The sequence below is a fragment of the Gorilla gorilla genome, chromosome 22 (assembly GCF_029281585.2).
Source record: "Gorilla gorilla gorilla isolate KB3781 chromosome 22, NHGRI_mGorGor1-v2.1_pri, whole genome shotgun sequence".
Taxonomy (NCBI): Eukaryota; Metazoa; Chordata; class Mammalia; order Primates; family Hominidae; genus Gorilla; species Gorilla gorilla.
Window position 1 is genome coordinate 35,589,760 of NC_073246.2, and position 24,266 is coordinate 35,614,025.

General features: G+C 40.0%; 1 protein-coding gene across 11 annotated transcripts in view; it reads left to right on the forward strand.

Annotated features, from left to right (window-relative positions):
- ITSN1 (intersectin 1) overlaps positions 1–24,266 on the forward strand; it is a 258,350-nt gene that overhangs the window by 45,807 nt on the left and 188,277 nt on the right. Inside the window, exon 2 of one of the 11 annotated variants that reach the window (XM_063702599.1) lies at positions 1,076–1,137. The exons of the other annotated variants lie outside the window; for them this stretch is intronic. The gene's annotated coding sequence lies outside the window, so the exon portion shown is untranslated. The remainder of the gene's footprint in view (positions 1–1,075; positions 1,138–24,266) is intronic. 11 annotated transcript variants of the gene reach the window in all.

Consider the following 24,266-nt stretch of genomic DNA (forward strand, 5'->3'; position numbering starts at 1 on the left):
TCTATTCCTTGGAACGTATGTGGGTTCAAGATCAAAATCATTATTTCTTCTTTGTTTTGGTATTTGTCTCTTTGGGGAATTAAAATTTGTTCCCAAACATTCGTAGGACTACACTGTAGCAGGAATCTGAATAGAAAACACTCCTTGTTTAGTTCTGAGTTTATGTGGATGAGGACTAAGTGACCATTGAAGGTGGAAGGGTGATCACAGAGATTACTCAGCACTTAATTTATTAATTCTAAAATGCGTTCATTGAATACACATGGTTTGTGTGCTTTTTATGGGCCAAACCATGTAACAGAGGCTGGGAATGCATTTCTTGCTCTCAGGGGACTGTAGTCTTGTCTGAGAAACAGACAATGAACATCAGTTTCCAATAGATCTAGTTGTAGGCTTAGAGCATGCAGAGGGAACAACAGAAAAAATCCACTGAGACCATTCTGGGGTCCAAATAGGACCCATGGCCCAAGTTTAGAATGGCAAGAAAGAGGAAAGACAGAGGGAGCTTGGGCAGTGTTCTGCAAAGGATAAATTCAGTTCTCTAAGAATAGTTCACTAGTCCTTTTTTTTTTCTTTTTTTTTTTTGAGATGGAGTTTCGCTCCTGTCACCCAGGCTGGAGTGCAGTGGTGCAGTGGCACGATCTCGGTGCACTGCAACCTCTGCCTCCCAGGTTCAAGCAATTCTCCTGTCTTAGCCTCCTGAGTCACTGGAATTACAAGCACGCCCGGCTAATTTTGGTATTTTTAGTAGAGATGGGGTTTCACCGTCTTGGCTAGGCTGGTCTTGAACACCTGACCTCAGGTGATCCACCCACCTTGGCCTCCCAAAGTGCTGGGATTACTGGCGTGAGCCATTGTGCCCGGCCTGGTCACTTGCTCATAGTTATTAATCTGAAGAAGTTCTACAGTAAATCAAATGTTCAGGATTGCCTAATGTTGACTTACTGATTTAGAATATCATTCTCTTGGTATGCTTCTATAAACTACCAGTGCTCAGTTTTTCTTTTCAATTTTGAACTTGTTGATGGACAGTGTCTACAGTCTCTTGACAGTTATGTAATTTGTGTCTATTTAGGTTTAAGCTGTCACCTTCCCAAATGCGGCATCTGTGTAGCCCCAGAGGGAGCATTCTAAAAGGTAAATCTGAGCCTGGCGCAGTGGCCCAGGCCTGTAATCCCAGCACTTTTTGGGAGCTGAGGTGGGAGGATCACTTGAGTCCAGGAGTTTTAGACCAGCTTGGTAGCAAGACCCTGTCTCTACAAAAAATAACAATAAATAAAATTAACAGGCACAGTGGTATATACCTCTAGTCCTAGCTACCGTAGAGGCTAACATGGGAGGATTGCTTGCGCTCAGGAGTTTGAGGCTACAGTGAGCTATGATCACACCACTGTACTCCAGCCTGGTAACAAGGGCCCATCTCTAAAGAATAAAAAATAGGCTAGGCATGGTGGCTCATGCTTGTAATGCTAGCACTCGGGGAGGCTGAGGCCGGTGGATCACCTGAGGTCAGGAGTTCAAGACCAACCTGGCCAACATAGTGAAACCCCGTCTCTACTGAAAATACAAAAATTAGCCAGGCATGGTGGCGCACGCCTGTAATCCCAGCTACTCAGGAGGCTGAGGCAGGAGAATCGCTTGAAATCGGGAGGTGGAGGTTGCAGTGAGCTGAGATCGCGCCACTGCATTCCAGCCTGGGCGACAGACCAAGACTCTGTCTCAAAAAAAAAAAAAAAAATTAAAAAAAAAATAAGGCCGGGTGCAGTGGCTCACACTTGTAATCCTAGCACTTTGGGAGGCCAAGGCAGGCAGATCACTTGAGGTCAGGAGTTTGAGACCAGCCTGGCCAACATAGTGAAACCTCATCTTTACCAAAAATACTAGCCCGTCGTGGTGGTGCATGCCTGTAGTCCCAGCTATTCAGGAGGCTGAGGCAGGAGAATTGCTTGAACCTGGGAGGTGGAGGTTGTAGTGAGCCAAGATCACACTGCTGCATTCCAGCCTGGGTGACAGAGCAAGACTCTGTCTCAAAAAGAATTAAAAATAAATGAACAAAAATTAGCCAGGCGTGGCCTGGTGCGGTGGCTCACCCTGTAATCCCAGCACTTTGGGAGGCTGAGGCGGGAGGATCACGAGGTCAGGAGATCAAGACCATCCTGGCTAACATGGTGAAACCCCGTCTCTACTAAAAAATAGAAAAAAGTAGCCGGGCATGGTGGCAGGTGCCTGTAGTCCCAGCTACTCGAGAGGCTGAGGCAGGAGAATGGCGTGAAACCGGGAGGCAGAGCTTGCAGTGAGCCAAGATTGCACTACTGCACTCCAGCCTGGGCAACAGAGCGAGACTCCGTTTCAAAAAAATAAAAATTAGCCAGGCATGGTGGTGGATGCCTGTAATCTTAGCTACTGGGGAAGTTGAGGCAGGAGAATGACTTGCACCGGGGAGGCGGAGGTTGCAGTGAGCTGAGATCGCACCATTGCACTCCAGCCTGGGCAACAGAGCAAGGCTCTGCCTCAAAAAAAAAAAAAAAAAAGTGTGTATATATATATATATATATATATATATATATATATATATATGTATATACACACACACACATATATATACACACACACATATATATATACATATATATATATGTAAAAGGTAAAAAAAAAAATAAAAGACCCATTTCTGCTGAAAATCTTTCAGTGACTCCATCACCCCAATGGGCCATGGGCAAGTCCTGTTTCCACTCTCACATCCTTGCCCTTGGGATTGTTTTCATTCCTGCTGAGTATTCACCCTCACCTGGAAAGCAGCTCTGTGAACTTCTCTTCATCCTTCGTAGGCTGGTGGCCTTTCTTCCATGCTCAGTTAATCAGTTTCTCTTCTCTGTTTCCTTTGTTCTTTGGCCTGCTCTGCGGTGTTGTATGAAACACACTGTGCCAGAATTGTTTGTTTACTTTCTGTTCCTGTTCTAAATATGAGCTCTTTGAGGCAGGACCTGTGTCTTTCTTTGGACCTTTACGTTTGTCGCAGTAACTGTCATATAATAAACAGTCAATACTTGATTTAAGCTGAGCAATGTAACACTTAAACATTAATTTTGTTACATTTACTGGATTATAATGGTGACTGAAAAAAACATTTTTAAGTTTTTTACTCCACCTGGGACAATTCTAACTAAGTGTTTTACTTATGTTAAAACTCATTTAATTATCTTTTGTTAAAAAATTACTCTGATGCTTGTTAAAATAGTTAGGAAGACTTTATTCAAGACTATTGCAATGGCGGGGAGAGATCTAGCTCAATTCTGAATCCAGCAAGGACAAATAGAGATTTATAGTCAAGTAGCAGAATATGGTCGGTGAATGGTAAATTGCTAAGTGGAGACATCAAGGTCAGTAGATCTTATAAAACTGGCTTAGTCTGCTTGGGCTACTGTAACAAACTACTATAGACTAGATAGATGCCTTAAGCAATCGAAATTTATTTCTCACAGTTCTGGAGGCTAAGTCTCAGATCAAGATGCCGACAGATTTAGTTCCTGGTGAGGGCCGTCTTTGTGGTGTGCAGACAGTCACCTTCCTGCTGGCAGAAGGAGAGATCATCTCTCTGGTGTCTGTTCTTATAAGGGTACCAATCCCATTCATGAAGGCTCCACTCTCATGATTTTAATTACCTCCCAAAGGCTCGCTTTCCAAATACCATGACCTTGGGGATAAGTGCTTCAGTGTATGTATTTTGAGAGGACACATTCGGTCCATGGCACTGACCTAACAAGATTCTTGCCGAAGGCAGGCCTAGAATGTATACATCAAAGGTGGGGGTGAGGAATTTGATCAAATATCAAAGGTGATCAGATATCTCAGATGGGGGTGATTCTCACTAAACTGACTTAGCAGGATTGTTTGTAAAACTGAGTTAGGCAGGCTGAAGACAGGAGGGGACTGGAGGAGGTTGCGGCTTCGTTGAGGAGGGCTCAGAGAAGCCTGAGTTTGGTCAAGGAGAGGGTCTTTGTCACTGTTAGGAGCCTTGTAACTTAGGTGCTATTAATACTAGCATTTTATAGACAAAGAATCTGAAGCTTAGAAAGAGGCTAAGCAACTCACGAGGTCCATACCAGTAAGCACCCTACCTGGATTCTAGCTGGCGTGCTTTCTGTTCCATAACTTTAAAGTATTGATTATCTGGACCCTGCCTGTGATGGCTCAATTTGCTTTTGCTAACCTGCTGTGAGAATCAGTGGGAGTTTGCCTCTGCTTTAAAATGACTCATGGTCTTGCTGCCCTTAGTGCTGTCAATCCTGTGATTTCCACTGGAGCAACATACTCAGGTTACAACACTGGGTAACATTTACGTTTTAGCAGCTTTCTTGAAATTTAAAATATATGTGTAAGTATCTCATTTATATGCATTTCTAGTTTCTTTATACAACAGAATAACTTCTTTTACATCAAATTTCTAAATTTGACTAAAAATTTCTATATTTAATGGAATCTCATCCATTAAATATAGTCATAGAAGGAAGGAAATATGAAAATTAGGATTTCAGATGTTTGAACATAAAAGATAATTTTAAACATTGTCAGTAATCTATTTCTTTTTTTTTTTTGAGACGGAGTTTTGCTCTGTCACCCAGGCTGGAGTGCAGTGGCACGATCTTGGCTTACTGCACCCTCTGTCTCCCAGTTCAAGTGATTCTCCTGCCTCAACCTCCTGAGTAGCTGGGATTACAGGGGCATGCCAACATGCCGGGCTAATTTTTGCATGCCACCATGCCAGGCTAATTTTTGTATTTGTAGTGGAAATGGGGTTTCGCCATATTGGCCAGGCTGGTCTTGAACTCCTGACCTCATGTGATCTGCCCACCTCGCCTCCCGAAGTGCTGGGATTATAGGCATGAGCCACCGCGCCCAGCCCAGTAATCTATTTCTATGAAAAGCTCTTCAAATGTAGGTGAACGCTGTAAGCTTTATGAATCAACTGTTTTCTAAATGGTAATACATGAAATCTGACAATTTTTTATGTGATTTTATTCAATTTTCTAAGAAAAGTAAAAAATAAGATACGTAGCCGCTCTTCTCTTGGGACTAGTCTTGATACCTTTTGTATTTTTATGTAGTGCTTTGCTCATACCCTTCTTGCTGTTTTTTGTTTTGTTTTGTTTTGTTTTGTTTTGTTTGGTGGGGGGGTGGGGGATGGAGTTTTACTCTTATTGTCCAGGCTGGAGTGCAATGGTGTGATCTCGGCTCACTGCAACCTCCACCTCCCAGGTTCAAGCAATTCTCCTGCCTCAGCCTTGCAAGTAGCTGGGATTATAGGCATGCGCCCCCACACTTTGCTAATTTTGGTATTTTTAGTGGGGACAGGGTTTCACCATGTTGGTCAGGCTGGTCTTGAACTCCTGACCTCAGGTGATCTACCCTCCTCGACCTCCCACAGTGCTGGGACTACAGGCGTGAGCCACTGTACCCAGCCCCTTCTTGCTATGTTTTAGCCTGCAATGCTGTTCCCACTTGTGTCTATGTAGCACTCCTAATTTAAATCATACACACTGCTATTCTGCAGTGATTTCTTACTCTTTCAGTCAGGTTGGTAGCTTTTTTCTCTGGGCTTTCACAGTCCTGTGGAAGGGCACAGGGTTATCTTATCTGATACAATGTGTACGAAAGGAGTAACTGTATCATAGTAAAAGTTTTATATATAAGTGAAAATATTTACAACACTTTATCCAGCTTACAAGTTTTTGATATATTTTGTTTCTGTGTCTTAAACACAATGGACAAATACCTCATATAAAGTTTTGTATTTTTAATTGTCATATATTTCATTATATGGATATATCTTTTTTGGAGACAGAGTCTTGCTCTTTTGCTCAGGCTGGAGTGCAATAGCATGATCGTAGCTCACTGCAGCCTCCAATTCCTGGGCTCAAGCGATCCTTCCACCTCAGCCTCCCAAGTAGCTGGAACTACAGGCGTGTGCTCCCATACCTAGCTAATGTTTTGGTCTTATTTTTGTTACTTATTTATTTATTTTTAAACACTTTGTTGTTTAGGCTAGTATCAAACTCCTGGGCTCAAGGAATCCTCCCAAACTTTGGCTACCCAAAGTGCTGGGATTACAGATGTGAACCACCATGCCTGGCTGGATGTTTCATAATTTACCTAACTGTTCCTATGCTATTGAACAGTTAAGATTATTTCAGTTTTTAATTGTTAAAAATAAAGTCATGGTGAATGCCTTTGGACATATATCTTTGTATTTTGGATTATTTTCTTATGGCAGATTTGCAGGAGTTTTGTTATTGGGTAAAATGGAAAGAACATTTTTCCTTTATTTTTTAAGAGACAGGGTCTGGCCAGGTGCTGTGGCTCACACCTGTAATCCCAGCACTTTGGGAGGCCGAGGCGGGCAGATCACCTGAGGTCAGGAGTTCAAAACCAGCCTGGCCAACATGGCGAAACCCCGTCTGTACTAAAAATACAAAAATTAGCCAGGCGTGGTGGTGGGTGCCTGTAATCCCAGCGACTTGGGAGGCTGACAGGAGAGTTACTTGAACCTGGGAGGCGGAGATTGCAGTGAGCCGATATCACACCACTGCACTCCAGCCTGGGAGACAGAGCAAGAGTGTCTCAAAAAAAACAAAAAACAAAAAACAGGCAGGGTCTTTCACTCAGGCTGCAATGCAGTGGTGCAATCATGGTTCTCTGCAGCCTCCAACTCCTAGGCTCCATCAATCCTGCCTGAGCAGTTCCTAGGACTGCAGGTGTGTGCCATCATGCCCAGCTGATTTCTGTATTTGTTTTTTTTATTTGTAGAGATGAGGTCTTACCATCTTTCCCAGCTGGTCTCAGACTTCTGGCCTCAAGCAGTCCTCCTGCCTTGGCCTCCCAAAATGCTGGGATTACAGGCGTGAGCCACCGTGCCCGGCCACATTTTTCTACTCTTGATATACTTACCTATGATATGCTTTCCAAAGGAGTTGTAACAGTTTGCCCTCCCACCAGTGGTGTGAGACAGGGTCTCTTTGCTCTAACAGTATTAATATCAGATATCTGTATTAAACTTATTTATTTTGAGGCCTTACCTCTTTCCTTGTGGTAAACTTTCTGAACTAGGTTGACCTAAAGTAAACTGGTTTAGATTCCCAAATAAAATTGACAAAAACTTTATAAGATCCATTTTAAAAGTTGGAGTGTCAAGGAAATAGGAAAAGCTTTGTTAGAGAGGGAAATGTTATTCAGTGAAGTACATATTGAATGTGTGAACTTTTCTTCAGTAACAGTTGTTATCTTTTAAAAATCTTCTCCATGGTGTTTGGAATTTTAAAGCTTAATACCTCTGCTGGATTTTGCAAGCGTGAAACTAAAACACAGTGAAATTTGAATGTGCAAACATACATAAACTGGAATTGTGAATAAATTAGATTATAAACCAAACACATTTTGAGTATAAATGGGCCTTTAGAAAGTTTTTTATATTATGGGTAGAAGGTGAACCTTTCTAAAGAAAATAAGAAATTGAGGAAATCTAGGATTTTCTTCTTTTTATTTTGGATCTCAGTGTGTTTGTGATTTTTAACAGAAACGTTCTTTTCTGTACTTTAATGGTGCAGCCAGATCCATGTAAAGAAAAGGAGTGAAATCCCCGGGAAAGATGACCAGCAGCAGGATTCTTTTCAGCTTTTCTCCCTTTCCTCAGGCTTGAATATATTTCAGTACACCTCAATCAAGTGAAGTGAGATTAAATATTTGAGTCATCTGTCTGTTGCCTTCTAAAATGGTCTGGCTTTCTGTTGGCTGCAGTCTATTTAGTGTTTTAGTGATGCTAATGTTATTGAATGGTTTTTAGTTCTAAAACTTCTAGTAGTGATAAATCTTGTGCATAGAAGTCCCCTAGGTCACTTAGCAGAGCGCAGTTGGTTTTTGTTAATGACTGCATTGTCCTTTGCTCTCATTCGTGATACCCAGTGACTTTTCACTGATGTTGCAGTAAGGCTTTTTTTTTGTTGTTGGACTTCTCCCATTCTTTACACATTGGTAAATAATCTTCAGCTGTAGCAGGAGGTAGCCAGCATCTATGTGTGGATCAGATTTATCAATATGTACCTGTGCAGATTGCCTTTATCTCCTGATTGGGCAAATACTTAACAGTCCTTAGCAGTCTCTCCATTGAGTTTTCCACCAACTCTAACTGGCAAAAGGACTCAGTTGTATTGGACAGGAAAATCTTATTGTCTTTGCTGTCCGTTGTGGCACTACAGCTGTGAAGATGTCATACATGTGAAGTATTCACTGAATTCTCAGTTACTTACTCGTTATCAAGGCTTACATGTAGCCAATTTAATTTTGATGAATATGTTTAAATGTAGAGCATTTTATAATTACTGGCTCATGGTTTTTTATACAGTATGTGCATATTTCATTTCTTTTACTACCGTCTTTCAGCCCATATTTAATTCATCCATTTGCAGCTGTTGCACTGTTTTGTTGAAGCTGACTTAAAAATCTGGCAGGAGGCTTCCCTACTTTCTTGCCCTTTTCGGTGTTGCGGTGTTATTTTACACAGTTAGTACTTTCTTTCCTAAAGCTGAAGGGCCATATCTCTCAAACTTTTCTCTGCTTATCTTTAACCACTGTTCGTGCGGATGAGCTGATAATACCAGGCTTGGTTGCTGGCTGTATTTAGAGGTATACAGTTTAAATACCCAGAGATAAAGGTGACAGTAGTAAATTAGTGCACTGTATTGTCTTAAGAATAAGTGTGATTTCAGTTCTTATGCTACAACATGGAAGTTTATTTTAATGTTTTCCTTTATGTATGGGCTTTGCAATGGTTGAAACTTGAGTTTTTATTTGGAAGTTTTGGAAGACAACTTTTAGATTGTCTTTTTTTTTTTTCTGAGACGGATTCTCACTCTGTCGCCCAAGTTGAAGTGCAGAGGCGTGATCTCGGCTCACTGCAACCTCTAGCTCCCAGTTGAAGCGATTCTCCTGCCTCAGCCTCCCGAGGCATACACGACCACACCTGGCTAATTTTTTTTTTTTTTTTTTTTTTGTATTTTTAGTAGAGATGGGCTTTCACCATATTGGCCCGGCTGGTCTCAAACTCCTAACCTCAGGTGATCTGCCTGCCTCAGTTTCCCAAAGCACTGAGATTACAGGTGTGAGCCACTGTGCCTAGCCTAGATTATCTCTTCTTTAGTGACTGTATATATCTATATTACACAGATGACAACATTTTGTTTTCCTGTAACCTGGGTCATTACATTTTTTTTCATGTGACAAAGTGTTTGCAATTATTTGTGAAATTTTAATTTTTTTCATCACTTACTTATATTTGAGAGGACTGGAAAGTATGTGAGTTGAAAATAGTTTAAACTTATACAATCTCATTATTAATTTGGCTGTTAATTTGAAACTATTCCATAACTTATATTTAAAATAAAATTTTGATTTGAAACGCTCTTATCTCAATCAGTGTTTTTTAAAATTATTGTTTGCTGTTTAGAGTTATATTTTTTTTTCCAGGAAGTACTTTTTTAGCTTTCAGGAACTTGATATAATGTTTTATTCTTGATGACCCACTGGAAAATAGAACCTTCTGGAAGAAGTAAAGTCCTTCACTTTATTGAAGCTTTATGAATGGCTCTCCTATCTGCATCTGTAGGGCTCTACAATCTGATTTTTCCAAACAAATAGACAAACTATGGATAATAACTTTTCAGATGTTACTTTGCAGTTAGTTGGTGGTCTGGAAGAAGAAAAAAGAGCTTCAAAGAGGGGACTGTTAATTCCATTTATCTCTTGAACAGGAATTCCTTTCCTGTCTTTCATTGCTGTCCCTTATTTTTCACCTTTATGTTGTAGCTAGGTTTTGGTTTTATTAGCTCCCTGATGAATTCTCTCCTCCTGCCAATATTAAAGTAAGGATGATTTAGAAGAACTGAGGTTAAAATCTGCCTATTGAAGCTCTCCAGGCTAGATACCCTGACATTTCTCTTTGTGGAAAGTAAGCAGGAGTAAAGGGACAAATCGTCCGAAATGCCATTGAGTGTTGCCAAGTGATGTGCTGACAGCTGTACCTGACAGTGATTGCTGGACCCTGGTCATTCCTGAGTGTCTCCTTTTCACCTCCCATCCCCTGCTGCCACTCCCCCCTAACAACAACAGAAATTCTGGGAGGAATGCCTGTTCCCTGTTTAGAGGACAACTTGAGTGATCATGATAGTTTGTCAGATACAATGTGGACAATGTCTTTGACCTTTTTTAGTTTTAGTAATAAGATTCTTCTTTTTATCAGGTTCTTTATCCTTCATGCAGTTTTAAAATATTACTTATGAACAAGCTGCATATCCCTTTTAGGTCATCTTGTTCTTCTACTTCAAATAGCACATGTAGAAGCCACATTTGAGGCTCAGGGCTTCAGACATGACAATAGGGCATTGATCAGGTTGGCTATATGTTTGGGATTTGTCAGTTCCTTTGTCCATTTTTTGTCTCGCTTTCAGTACCTTTTCTCTGTGTTTTAAAAGAGCTTTGTGTACCTCTTGCCTTTATGTGTAATCTTACAGGGCAGCTTTCTTCTTTTTCATTCATTTCCTGCTCTAAGAGTCATCTCAAGATAGGAATCTGGTATAAGACTCACTTATAGAACAGGGACATAGGCTATTCCAGTTGTTTTCATTCATTGCAGATTATTTTAAATAAGAGAAAGGTTTCCTTGTATTTTTCTTTAATGTTTTCCAATTTTGAATTGTTATAGATGCAAAGCCTTTAAAAGGATAATATGTGGAGGCAGTATTTGTTTGAGGTATCTTTTAATTGTTTTTCTAGATCAAGGACAGATATAGATTAATACCTGAAACCAAACCCCAACAACTCTCAAATATCAGATAATTTTTTTTTATGTTTCTGAGGATGTTTTTATATCCTTCGAGATATTTAAAATATACACATTTTTATGTTTCTCCCACATTTGGACATTTCTTTCCCCTCAATGTTTCATTGATGCCACATTTCTACAAATTTTAATCTTGTATTCTATATCTTACTATCCTATAGTTTCTTCAAGCTGAAATTAGACCTTTTGAGCAACTTTAAAACAAATTTTTAAAAATATTTATTTATAAAAGATCAATTACACTTATTACCGTAGTACCATAATAAAAATCTGTTTCAAATAAATGAGTCTGAAGATGGGAAGGGACACCATTAAATGGGTTTAGAAACAGACCTGTTAAAATGCAAGTCCAACTGGCTGGGCACAGTGGCTCATGCACTTTGGGAGGCTGAGGCGGGCAGATTGCTTGAGCTCAGGAGTTCAGGACCAGGCTGGGCAACATGGTGAAACCCTGTCTCTACAAAAATACAAAAATTAGCCAGGTGTGGTGGTACACACCTATAGTCCCAGCTACTTGGGAGACTGAGGTAGGAGGATGGCTTAAGCCCTGGATGTGGAGGTTGTGAACTGAGATTGTGCCACTGCTTTCCAGCCTGGGTGACAGAGCCAGGTCCTATCTCAAAAAATTATAGAATAAATAAATAAGCAAGCCCAAAGGGAATTTTATTTTATTTTTTTTAGAGACAGCGTCTGACTCTGCCACCCAGGCTGCAGTGCCAGTGGTGCCATCATAGCTCACTACAACCTCGAACTCCTGGGACCAAAGCATTTTTTCCTGCCTCAGCCTCCCCAAGTAGCTGGGATTGTAGGCATGTACCACACACCCAATTTTTAAGTTTGTTTTTTTAGAGACAGCATCTTGCTATGTTGCCCAGGCTGGTCTTGAATTCCTGGCCTCAGGAGATCCTCCTGCCTCAGCTTCCCCAAGTGCTAGGAGTATCGGTGTGAGCCACCTGCCCTGCTTGAATTGTTTTTTTGTTGTTGTTGTTTTGTTTTTTTTGGAGACGGAGTCTTGTTCTCTGTTGCCCAGGCTGGAGTGCAGTGGCACGATCTCAGCTCACTGCAACCTAAACCTCCTTGGGTTCAAGCAATTCTCCTGCCTCAGCCTCCCGAGTAGCTGGGATTGCAGGTGCCCACCACCATGCCTGGCTTATTTTTGTATTTTTAGTAGAGATGGCATTTTGCCATGTTGGCCAGGCTGGTCTCGAACTCCTAACCTCAGGTTATCCGCCTGCCTCGGCCTCCCAAAGTGCTGGGATTACAGGTGTGAGCCACCGCACCTCGCCCTGAATTGTTTAAATATGAGGATGAAGAGGTCTCTGCTGTCCTTACTCCTCCGGCCTCTAATACCTTCTAGCCATCTTGCCTTTGGAAGGGAGGGAGACAGATGTAGTTGTTCACAGTTGAGAGCTGCTGAAACACTGTGACTTTATGGACAGTAGTAGGGAGAAAGCAAGCCTAATCCGTTTATAAATGTTCCATTATATACAAAATACCCTTTCTACCAACAGTAGGTTCTTAATTACTGACACCAGGCATGCTTTGGTTGTGACTCCAGCAGCATGGATTGGTGGCATCTTACACTGAACAGCCTGGGCCTCCACTCTCCCCTTCTGTAACCTTTGCCTGTCACTAATTGTTTGGGCCCAGTTTGTTCATTTATATAAGAGGATTATAAGATTTTTGTGAGGGGATGGTCAATAATTAAGTGAAAAACAGATGATGTATGTTCATAATCACCTTTTAGTCTCTAGGTCATTAAGCCTAGATCAGCCTATTTTGGTGTATTAGAAATTTGCTGATTATCTGGACTATGTATTAGTAGTACATGTAGAAGATTTCTTTTTTCTGTGTGTGTGTGTGTGTGTGTGTGTGTGTGTTTTCTTATAGATGTGGTCTCACTGTTTCCCAGGCTGAAGTGCAGTGGTGCAATCTCAGCTCATGCAATGCCACCAATCCATGTTGCTGGAGTCACAACCAAAGCATGCCTGGTCTCAGTAGTTAAGAACCTACTGTTGGTAGAAAGGGTATTTTGTATATAATGGAACGTTTATAAATGGATTAGGCTTGCTTAGGCCTGGGTTCAAGCAATCCTTCCGCCCTAGACTCCTAAGTAATTGGAACTGTAGGCACATGCCACCACGCCCAGCTAGTTTTTTTGTATTTTTTGTAGAGACGGGGTTTTGCCACGTCACCCAGAACAGCCTTGAACTCCTGTGACTGTTGTGGGAAATTGATCTGGACTCAAGTGATCTCCCTGCTTCGGCCTCCAAAAGTGCTGGGATTACAGGTGTGGGCCACTGTGCCTGGCCTGTAAATATGTGTGAATTACCTCATTTCATCTTGCATCCTTGTTATTTTTAACATGCCTTTTCTCCCTTTAATTTTTAAAAAATTTGGCTGGGCATGGTCATGCACGCCTGTAATCCCAGCACTTTGAGAGGCATAGGTGGGTGGATCACTTGAGGCCAGGAGTTTGAGACCAACCTGGCCAACATGGTGAAACCCTGTGTCTGTTAAAAAAAAAAAAAAAAATTAGCCAAGCGTGGTGGCATGCACCTGTAATCCCAGCTACTTGGGAGGCTGAGGCAGGAGAATCACTTGAACCCAGGAGGCGGAGGCTGCAGTGAGCAGAGATTGTGCCACTGCACTCCAGCCTGAGTAACAGAGCGAGACTCCATCTCAAAAAAAAAAAAGGCCGGAATCCTAGAACTTTGGGAGGCTGAGGCGGGCGGATTGCCTGAGCTCAGGAGTTTGAGACCAGCCTGGTCAACATGATGAAACCCCGTCTCTACTAAAAATACAAAAATTAGCTGGGCGTGGTGGTGGGTGCCTATAATCCCAGCTACTGGGGAGGCTGAGGCAGGAGAAATGCTTGAACCTGGAGGGCGGATGTTGCAGTGAGCCAAGATCGCACCACTTCACTCCAGCCTGGGTGAAAGAGCGAAACTCTCTCTCAAAAAAAAAAAAAAAAAACGTAAACATTTGAAAGTTTTCCTTTTTTTTTTTTTAGACGGAGTCTTGCTCCGTTGCTCAGGCTGGAGTGCAGTGGCACTATCTCAGGTCAGTGCAGCCTCCGCCTCCCAGGTTCAAGCGATTCCCCTGCCTCAGCCTCCTAAGTAGCTGGGATTACAGGTGCCCACCACCACACCCAGCTAATTTTTATATTTTTAGTAGAGATGGGGTTTTGCCATGTTGGTCAGGCTGGTCTCGAACACCTGACCTCAGGCGATCTGCCCACCTCGGACTCACAAAGTGCTGGGTTTACAGGCGTGAGCCACTGCACCTGGCCAAAAAAATTTGAAAATTTTCAAACATTCAGGAAAGTTGAAAGAACAGCACAATGACATACTTGTTTTAAAAGACCAATTACAGTTTAATTATTTGATGTAAAGTTAAGTTTTAAATTATGCCAGTAATTAATACTTTAGACATTTTATTCCACATGGTTAAATTTTATGTTTTTAACTATTCAACTTAGTATTTATGTGCTAGAACCTAAAATCCCTAATTGTTTATGTTTTGTTTTGATTTTTATTTTTTGGAATTGTTGCATATTTTCTGAATAATCTTCCCATGTTTATGATAGCAAAACATTGGAACTGAAATAACAAATCTGTTTCAATATACTTTTTTATCATGCAAAATGACATTTTAATGAGTATTGTTTTAGCCAGGCACGGTGGCTCACACCTGTAATCCTAGCACTTTGGGAGGCTGAGGCGGGCAGATCACCTGAGGTCAGGAGTTCAGGACCAGCCTGGCCAACATGGTGAAACACTGTCTCTACCAAAGTACAAAAATTAGCCGGGCATGATGGCTGGTGCCTGTAATTCCAGCTACTCGGGAGGCTGAGATGGGAGAATCGCTTGAACTTGGGAGATGGTGGTTGCAGTGATTGCAGTGAGCCGAGATCGCATCACTGCACTCCAGCCTGGGTGGCTGAGCGAGACTCCGTCTATGTGTGTGTGTGTGTGTGTGTGTGTGTGTGTGTGTGTATACACATATATACATATATATAAATTGTATATATATAAAGAATATATAAAGAATATATATGTATATATGTAAAGAAAGAAAGTTGTTTTAAGGATGGTCATTCTAGTTTATAAATACATGTTTATTAGAGGCCTTCTACTTATCTATATCAACATTAGGGATTTTAATGTAAGTGCCAAAATTAAGGATCATCAGTATTTTTTCTTTTGACTTTCTGTAATTGGCTCTTTTTTCCTGAAGCTGAAATGAAGAAAGATTAAAGACTTCTTAAACATATTCTAGCTTTGGTTTAAAAATCCGAACATTATCCAAACTTGAAGAAACTATTTACCTGTTTCTTCATTGCTTAATACTTAGTCTCTATGTGTTTCTATTTTTTGTACCTAAATAAGGAGTGTTTGTCTCAATAAAATATCTAGGTCCAGCAATATGTTTAGAAAGGTTTTAATAACTTGCTGAAAGCATGCATTTTGTGTAAAGTGTGGCAAAGAAGGAAACAATTGTACTTTCATTGGGAAAAGACTAAAAGGAAATATAAATACCAAGCTGTTGATAGAGGTTGCCTTTGGAGAGTGGAATTGTGGATTTTTTTTTCACCTATCTTTTCAGTTTTCTAAATTTCCCACAATTGTCACCTATAACCTTTAAAAGGGGAAAGTGTAAGCAATCATGATGTAGGCCCTGTTGTAAAACAGGAGTAAATGGGACTGTGCCTATTTGCCTACTTGGTGCTGCCCTTCTCCGTGTGTTGTCTCCTCCCTGAAGAGCTCCGGGCCCTTAGCCCTGAGGTGCTGCCTCTGCCTGGGGCTGAGCTTCCTGCACTCCTGGGTAACTCTCCTGCTTTCTAGGCCACAGGGCCAGGGACCTCAGAGAGAAGAATGCCTTTCCTTTTCTCTAGGTATGTTTCTGTTTGTTTTCAGCGTAGGTGACCTACCTTATGCTGCTGAAGTCCCCTCATCGAGATAGAACTGATTTCGTTCACTTTTTTCTTTTCTTAACTGTTCTAGGCTTTCTGTTAGATTTTTTAAAAATGTATGACTTCCTGCTTACATATGGTAAATGTTTACACGTCAGGAAGCTTTTCCTTTTTGTGTGTAAGAAGTAGAAGCTCACTGGACTTATATGTCAGCATTTTATTAATCTTAATTCCCCCATTTTGTTTCTGTGATCTGCTATGACATTACAAAAAAAATTGGTTTATCTTTCTTCTTTCGTTTTCCAGTGCGTTTATTGCATGGAACAGTATCCCCTGCACCCACACTTCACCCTGGTTAGTTTACCAGGCTAACTACTTTGTGCCTCTTTGGTGAAGTTCTTATTCCTAAAAGTATGAGGTTATCATCATGGGCTCTGAATCCAGACTCTCTCTTCCATTGTTTAATAACTGTATAAACTGTGCTTTAGTCTCTGGAAGAGGGAATACTAATAATATTTAATCCATAGCTTTGTTAATAGGATTAAATTGGCTAATATAGGTCAGGTGTACTTGCAAGCACTTAAACTTTCCATTTGTTATTATAAACTGTTACTATTAAGGATCATGCCAGTAAATCCTCACCAAAATTGACTTCATTATTTTGGCATAATGTTATTGTAGACTATTATCTTTGATTCCGGGAGTAAGGCTAAGTTGTCATTTGAATGAGATAAGGACCTCAAAATCAGTTGTAAAGACAATCTTGGTCAGGCGCGGTGGCTCACACCTGTAATCCCAGCACTTTGGGAGGCCAGGGTGGGCAGATCACGAGGTCAGGAGATTGAGACCATCCTGGCTAACATGGTGAAACCCGTCTCTACTAAAAAAAAAAACAAAAAACAAAAACAAAAAAAAATTAGCCAGGCGTGGTGGCAGGTGCCTGTAGTCCCAGCTACTTGGGAGGCTGAGGCCGGAGAATGGCGTGAACCTGGGAGGCGGAGGTTGCAGATAGCTAAGATCGGGCCACTGCACTCCAGCCTGGGCAACAGAGCAAGACTCTGTCTCAAAAAAAAAAAAAAAGACAAAATGTTTTAATGAGGAGATAAAAATCACTGAACCAGCCTGTTGTTTTTATATTGGATCAGTATAGCTTTGTACTGTATCTGGAAATAAAAATAAAAATTTTTCCTGAGTAAATTAATAAGATGTAGGAAAGATATTAAGGTTTATTTTTAAGTAAGCTCTAAATAGAAATGATAATCTGATTATAAAAAGAATATGAAAAATATTTAATATGCTAGTGCTCTGACTCAAAAATTAAAACCTACATTTTTTCTTTATTATTTGTTTTTTGAGACAGAGTCTTGCTCTATCACCCAGGCTGGAGTGCAGTGGCATAATCTCAGCTCACTGCAAGCTCTGCCTCCTGGGTTCACACCATTCTCCTGCCTCAGCTTCCCGAGTAGCTGGGACTACAGGTGCCTGCCACCACACCCGGCTAATTTTTTTTTTTTGTATTTTTAGTAGAGACAGGGTTTCACTGTGTTAGCCAGGATGGTCTTGATCTCCTGACCTCATGATCCGCCAGCCTCGGCCTCCCAAAGTGCTGGGATTACAGGCGTGAGCCACTGCACCTCGCTAAAACCTACATTTTTTTCAATTCTCTTTTTAACATTTGAAAATTTTGCTTAATCTAAAATATACTCCAGAAGTTTAAATGGAAAGACCTTAATAAAATATTCAGTCAAATGCTCTTCCTTTAGAAATGGAGGCACTGAAGTTCATTTCTCTTATCATTCTAAATTGATGTTTCATTTTGACTATATATTTAGTGAGTTATGGCAGTAAAAGCAGCTTTAATTTTTTTTCTGAAAGCCTACTCATATTGGAGCCCTTTATAACTTGCCTCTTGAAGTATATATATTTACTCATACAAATCAAACACTGATGCCTGTGAAGTTTCATATCATCTTTTATATTTGAATTTTGTTCATATACTTATTGTCACCCAGGCTGGAAGTACAGTGGTGTAATCTCAGCTCACTGCAACCTCTGCCTCCTGGGTTCAAGTGATTCTCCTGCCTCAGCCTCCCGAGTAGCTGGGATTACAGGCATGTGCCACCATGCTGGCTAATTTTTCTATTTTTAGTAGAGATGGGGTTTCGCCATGTTGGCCAGGCTGGTCTGGAACTCCTGACCTCAAGTGATCTACCCACCTCAGCCTCCCAAAGTGCTGGGATTACAGGCATGAGCCACCATGCCTGACCAAGTTTTTAATTGATGGCATTTTAAAGAATACCTCATATTTTATACTTTCCAGACATTTTCCCCGCTTATATGAAATTTAAAATGAGAGTATAGCTGTTATTTGTTACTTGGTCATAAAGGTATTTGGAAAATCACTGATCTTAGAATTTTAATAAAAGGCATTTATTACCAAAAAAAAAAAAAACACTGGATATATTGAACTTAAAATGAGTAATTAGTATTTTCCAGTAAAGCATTTTGGATTCAACATAGACTATGCTTCACCCTACCTCACTTCTATAAGAAAACCTTTTTTAAAAAGAAATTTTCTTTTTGTCAGCTTTAGTAAATAATGTCATTCAGGATTCCTATTCACAATCTGAGATCTGTCACTTAATTTGCTCAGAAGCCTTACAGTCCACACCATTTGTTCTATCCTTTCAATTCAGGTTTTGTTTGTTTATTTATTTATTTATTTTTTTTGGAGTGCTGTTGCACAATCTTGGCTCACTGCAACCTCCGCCTTCTGGGTTCAAGTGATTCTCCTGCCTCAGCCTCCCGAGTAGCTAGGGTTACAGGCGTGCGCTATCACGCCCAGCTAATTTTTGTATTTTTAGTAGAGATGGGGTTTCACCATGTTAGCCAGGCTGGTGTTGAACTCCTGACCTCAAGTGATCCACCCGCCTCGGCCTCCCAAAGTGCTGGGATTACAGGCGTGAGCCACTGCACCCGGCCTCAATTCAGTTTTTAACTTGAGCTTAAACGAGATATTTTTTAAAAGTTAAAATCTGTGTTGAGGCATATCAAGAATTGCTATGTCTCTTGGGGGAGAGATGTGAATTCCATCAACATAGATATGCTAGTTTATAGTGAACTGTTAGGAATGCTGTACTCTTGACTCATACTTAGTCTTTTCTTTGTGGCTTGTGGCTCTCTTTTCAACTTCATTAACATGTAATTGAAGTGTACTAAATGCATATACTTATTTTTTATGTTTTTTCAATTTTTTATTTTTTGTGTGTGTTGGGGGGGGTCTCACTATGTTGCCCAGGCTAGTCTTGAACTCCTGGCCTAAAGTGATGCTCCCACCTTGGCATCCCAAAGCACTTTACAGATGTGAGGCACTGCACTTTAAATGCGTATATTTAAAAATGTACAGTTTGGTTAGTTTTGACATAAGCATATGCCTGTGAAATCATTATTCCCAAGAGAGCAAACACTTCTGTTCCCCCAAAAAGGTTCTTGTGCCTCTCTGTTTTGTGTCCTTTCTTCTCCTCCCATCTTCAGGAAACCACTGATGGGGTTTTTGTCACTATAATTAGTTTACATTTTCTAGACTTTTTCTGGAAGTGGAATCATAGATATATACTTCTTTTTTAATCTGACTTCTTTCACTTAGCATAATAATTTTGAGATTCACGCATGTTGTTGCATATGTAACAGTTGGTTACTTTTTATTGCCAAGTAGCATTTCATTGGATGGATAGATCATCATTTGTTTATTCATTGATCAGTTGATTGACATTTGGGTTTCAGTTTTTGGCTCTTAAAAATAAAGCTTGATAGTACATTTGTATAGAAATCTTTGTGTGGACATAAATTTTCATTTCTCTTAACCAAATACCTAGAAGTAGAGTGGCTAGGTGGAGTGGTAGCTGTGTAATGTTTTAAGAAAACTATATTTTTAAAAGTTTGTACAATTTTACATTCCTCTCAGCAGTGTGTAGAGCTGTTCCACATCCTCACCAACACTAGATGTGGTCATTCTTTCTCATATTAGCCATTCTAGTGGAAATATAGTGGCATGTCAGTGTGATTCTAGTTTGCATTTCCCTGATGGTTATTAATGTTGAACATCTTTTCATGGGTTTATTGCCCATTTCTAGAAGTTATTTTACATCTCAGCCATTTCCTCACTGAGCTGTCTTATTCTTAAATTGTAAGAGTTCTTTATATATTGTGGGTACAAGTACTTTTTCTAGTGTATGTGTTGCAAGTAAGTGTTTTCTTTGTCTCTGTGGTTTGCTTTTTTGTTTTCATAATGGTTATCTTTTGAAGAACTGTTTTTTTGTTTTTTTTATTACTTTGAAGCCCAGTTTACTAATTTTTTCTTTTTTCTTTTTTTTGAGATGGAGTTTTGCTCTTGTTGCCCAGGCTGGAGTGCAATGGCGCGATCTTGGCTCACAGCAACTTAGCCTCCCAGGTTCAAGCCATTCTCCTGCCTCAGCCTCCGGAGTAGCTAGGATTACAGGCATGCGCCACCACGCCTGGCTAATTTTGTATTTATAGTAGAGACGGGGTTTCTCCATGTTGGTCAGGCTGGTCTTGAACTCCAGACCTCAGGTGATCCACCCGCCTTGGCCTCCCAAAGTGCTGGGATTATAGGCGTGAGCCACCACACCCGGCCTGATTTTTTCTTTTATAAATCATGCTTCCTTGTGTTTTGAGAAATTGCCTAGCCTAAGTTCCGGAAGATATTCTCCCATCTTTTAAGATTTTTATATGAAGCATATATGGTTTTGCATTTAGGCCTAGGACCCGTTTTGAATTAATTTTTGTGTATTATGTAAAGTGTCAGCGTTGGCTTTTCTCCCCACCTGGATATCCAGTTGATCCACTTTGTTTGTTGAAAGACTTTTTTCTTCCAGTGATTTGTCTTTACAACTTTGCCAAAAATCAGTTAACCAAACGGGTAGGTCTTTCTGAACTCTTCTTTTCTGTTTTATTGATCTGTCTCTTTACACCAATCCCACAAGGCCTTGACTACTGTTGTTTTATAGTAAATCTTGAAATCAGGGTAAATCTTTCAACTTTGTTCTTTTAAAAAGTTGCTGTGCTTATCTAGGTCTTTACTATCAGCTTGCCGATTTCTGCCACAAAGCCTGCTGCAATTTTGATTGGGATTGCATTGAATATACAAACCCTTTGGAAAGAATGGCATTTTCACAATATTTAATCTTTCAACCCATGAACTTAGTGCCTTAGTACCATTTATTTAGGTCTTCTTTAAGTTTTCTTCGCAATATTTTGTAGTTCTAAGTGCAGAGGCCTTGTATATGTTTTTTTGTGTGTGTGTTTGAGACGGAGTTTCGCTCTTGTTGCCCAGGCTGGGCCTCCCGGGTTCAAGCGATTTTCATGCCTCAGCCTCCCAAGTAGCTGGAATTACAGGCATGTGCCACCATGCCTGGCTGATTTTGTATTTTTATTGGTCAGGTTGGTCTCGAACTCCTGTTCTCAGGTGACTCACCCGCCTTGGCTTCCCAAAGTGCTGAGATTACAGGCGTGAGGCACTGTGCCCAGCCTGTCTTTTGTTAAATTTACATTTAGAAATTTTACATATTTTGATGCTACTGTAAACAGTTGTTTTTCTTAATTCCACTTTCCAATTTTTTGCTTGCTAGTATTTAAGAATTCAGTTCATTGTAATACATTAACCTTTTATCCTGCAGTTTTGTTAAATTCACTTACTGAATATAGTCATTGTTTTCTAGATTCTCTGGGATTTTCTATATAAATAGTGATATCTATAAATAAGGAGAGCTTTATTTTTACTTTCCAATCTTCATGCCTAGTTTTTGCCTGTTGTTTTTCTTGTCTTATTACTTTATTGAGTAATCTCCATATCAGTGTTGCACAGAAGTGGTAAAAGCAGATATCCTTGTCTTCTTCCTGATCTCAGGCTGAGAAATTCAGTCTTTAACCGTTAACTGTGATGTTAGATGTAGGTTGTTCATGGATCCCCTGTATCTGTTTGTAGAAGTTTCCTACTAATTCTAATTTGCTGAGAGGTGTTTTTTTTTTTTTTTTTTTTTGGTTTTTGTTTTTTTTTTTTTTTGAGACAGAGTCTCGCTCTGTCACCTGGGCTGGAGTGCAGTGGCATGATCTCGGCTCACTGCAAGCTCTGCCTCCCGGATTCACGCCATTCTCCTGCCTCAGCTTCCCGAGTAGCTGGGACTACAGGCACCGGCCACCATGCCTGGCTAATTTTTTGTATTTTTAGTAGAGACGGGGTTTCACCGTGTTAGCCAGGATGGTCTCGACCTCCTGACCTCGTGAACTGCCCGCCTCGGCCTCCCAAAGTGCTGGGATTACAGGCGTGAGCCACCACAACCGGCCTGGTTTTTTTAAATCATGATTGGATGTTGAGTTTTTGTCAGAAGCTTTTAAAAAATATCTGTTCACATGATCATATGGGCTTTCTGCTTTATTCTGCTAATATAGTATATTACATTTTCTGAATGGTTTAATCTTGCCATTTCTAGGATAAACTATTTGGTTATATTTTAGTATCCTTTTTATATAATATTGATGTTCAATTTTTAATTTTTGTGAATGATTTTTGTATCTGTATTCTTTAGGGATCTTGTTCTATTATTTTTTGTAATGTCTGTGAGGTTTTGGTATTATAGTTGTATGACCTAAAAAAGTGAAGTGGGTAGTGATCTCCTTTTTTTTTGTTTGTAAAACTTTTCATAATTTTTTTATTATTTCTTCTTTGAAAGAATTCACCAGTGAAACAGACTGTGGCTTTCTTTTGGGGGAAGTTTTTTTTTTTTTTTTCTTTTGAGACGGAGTCTTGCTCCGTCGCCAGGCTGGAGTGCAGTGCTGCGATCTCGGCTCACTGCAACCTCCGCCTCTCGGGTTCGAGTGATTCTCCTGCCTCAGCCTCCCGAGCAGCTGGAACTACAGGCGCGTGCTACCACACCCAGCTAATTATTGTATTTTTAGTAGAGATGTTGGCCAGGATGGTCTCGATCTCCTGACCTCGTGATCCCAAAGTGCTGGGATTACAGGCGTGAGCCACTGCGCCTGGCCGGGGAAGGTTTTTAATGATAAAATCAGCTTCTTTAATAAATATAAGAGTATTCAGATTCTCGTATCAATTTTAGTAAGCTTTATTTTCCAAGAAATTTGTTTCTTTTATCTACACTGTCAAATTTGTTGGCATAAGGCTTTTTACTATTTCTTATTTTTTAAATGTTTGTAGGATTGATGGGGATGCCCCTTATTTCTATGATTTTTTTTTCTCTCTGTATCTAGCTCGAGGTTTGTAAATTTTTTTTTCAAAGAACCAGAGTTTGATTTTGTAATTTTCTCTATTGTCTGTATTTTTATTCATCCTGCCATATCACTGTAATTTCCTTTCTTCTACTTACTGTTGGTTTACATTTGTTTTTCCAAGTTTTTTTCTGTTATTGTTTAGATTACTAACATTTAATGTAATTATCGGTTGTTGGAATTAGACCTGCCATCTTCCTATTACTGGTTTTGTTTGCCCTTTCTGGTTTTTTTTCTTTCTTTCTTCTCTTTCTTTTTTCTTGACATCTTTGGATTTTTAACATTCCATTTTCATTTGCCTCTTGACTTTTTGGCTATGTCTTTTTCTGTGTGTTGTGTGTGTGTGTGTGTGTGTGTGTGTGTGTGTGTGTGTGTGTGTGTGTGTGTTGTGTAATTGCTCCAGGTAGTAAATATATTTACTTAACCTTTTATTATCAGCTTAGAGTTAATATTTTATCACTTCACGTAGAATGTAGAAGGCTTGCAGCCATAAAAGTCCCTTTACCCTCCCCCCAGAGACATTTATGTTACAGTTGTCATATGTGTTATATTTATGTTGAAACCCTACTACACAGTGTTAACAGTATTTGCTTTCAACAGTCTACATATTTTAAAGACCCTAATAGGAAAAATAAATTTATATTTACTCAGATGTTTGCCATTTCTTTTGCTCTGCTTTCATTCTTAAAGATCTCAGTTTCTCTCTAAAATTTTCATTTGATTCTTTTTAAACTAGTTTTTCTTTCTCTGCTGATAACTTGTATCTTTCCATGCATTTGTGTTTGTGTTTGCCTCATGGAAAGTAGGTGTAATGGCTGTTCTACAGTCTTTGTGTGATAATTTCAACATTTTCATTGTCTTGGAGTTGGCATCTGTTGATTGCAATTTTTTTTTTTAAGAATTTGTCAGATTTTCCTACTTCTTTGTATGTCCAGTAGTTTTGGATTATATCCTGGACATTGTGAGTTTCATGTTGTACAGATGTTGTGTGCTGTTGCAATCCTCTGCAGAATGCTGTTTGTTTCAGTAGGTATCTAACTTGGTTAGATCTGCCTTGGTTATATACCAGACTATAAATTCTCTGTGCTGTCTGTGGACAGGGGTTCCTTTCTCAGTTCAGTTTTCAAGACCAGTGAGTGCTGTGCTACTTTGAGCCTG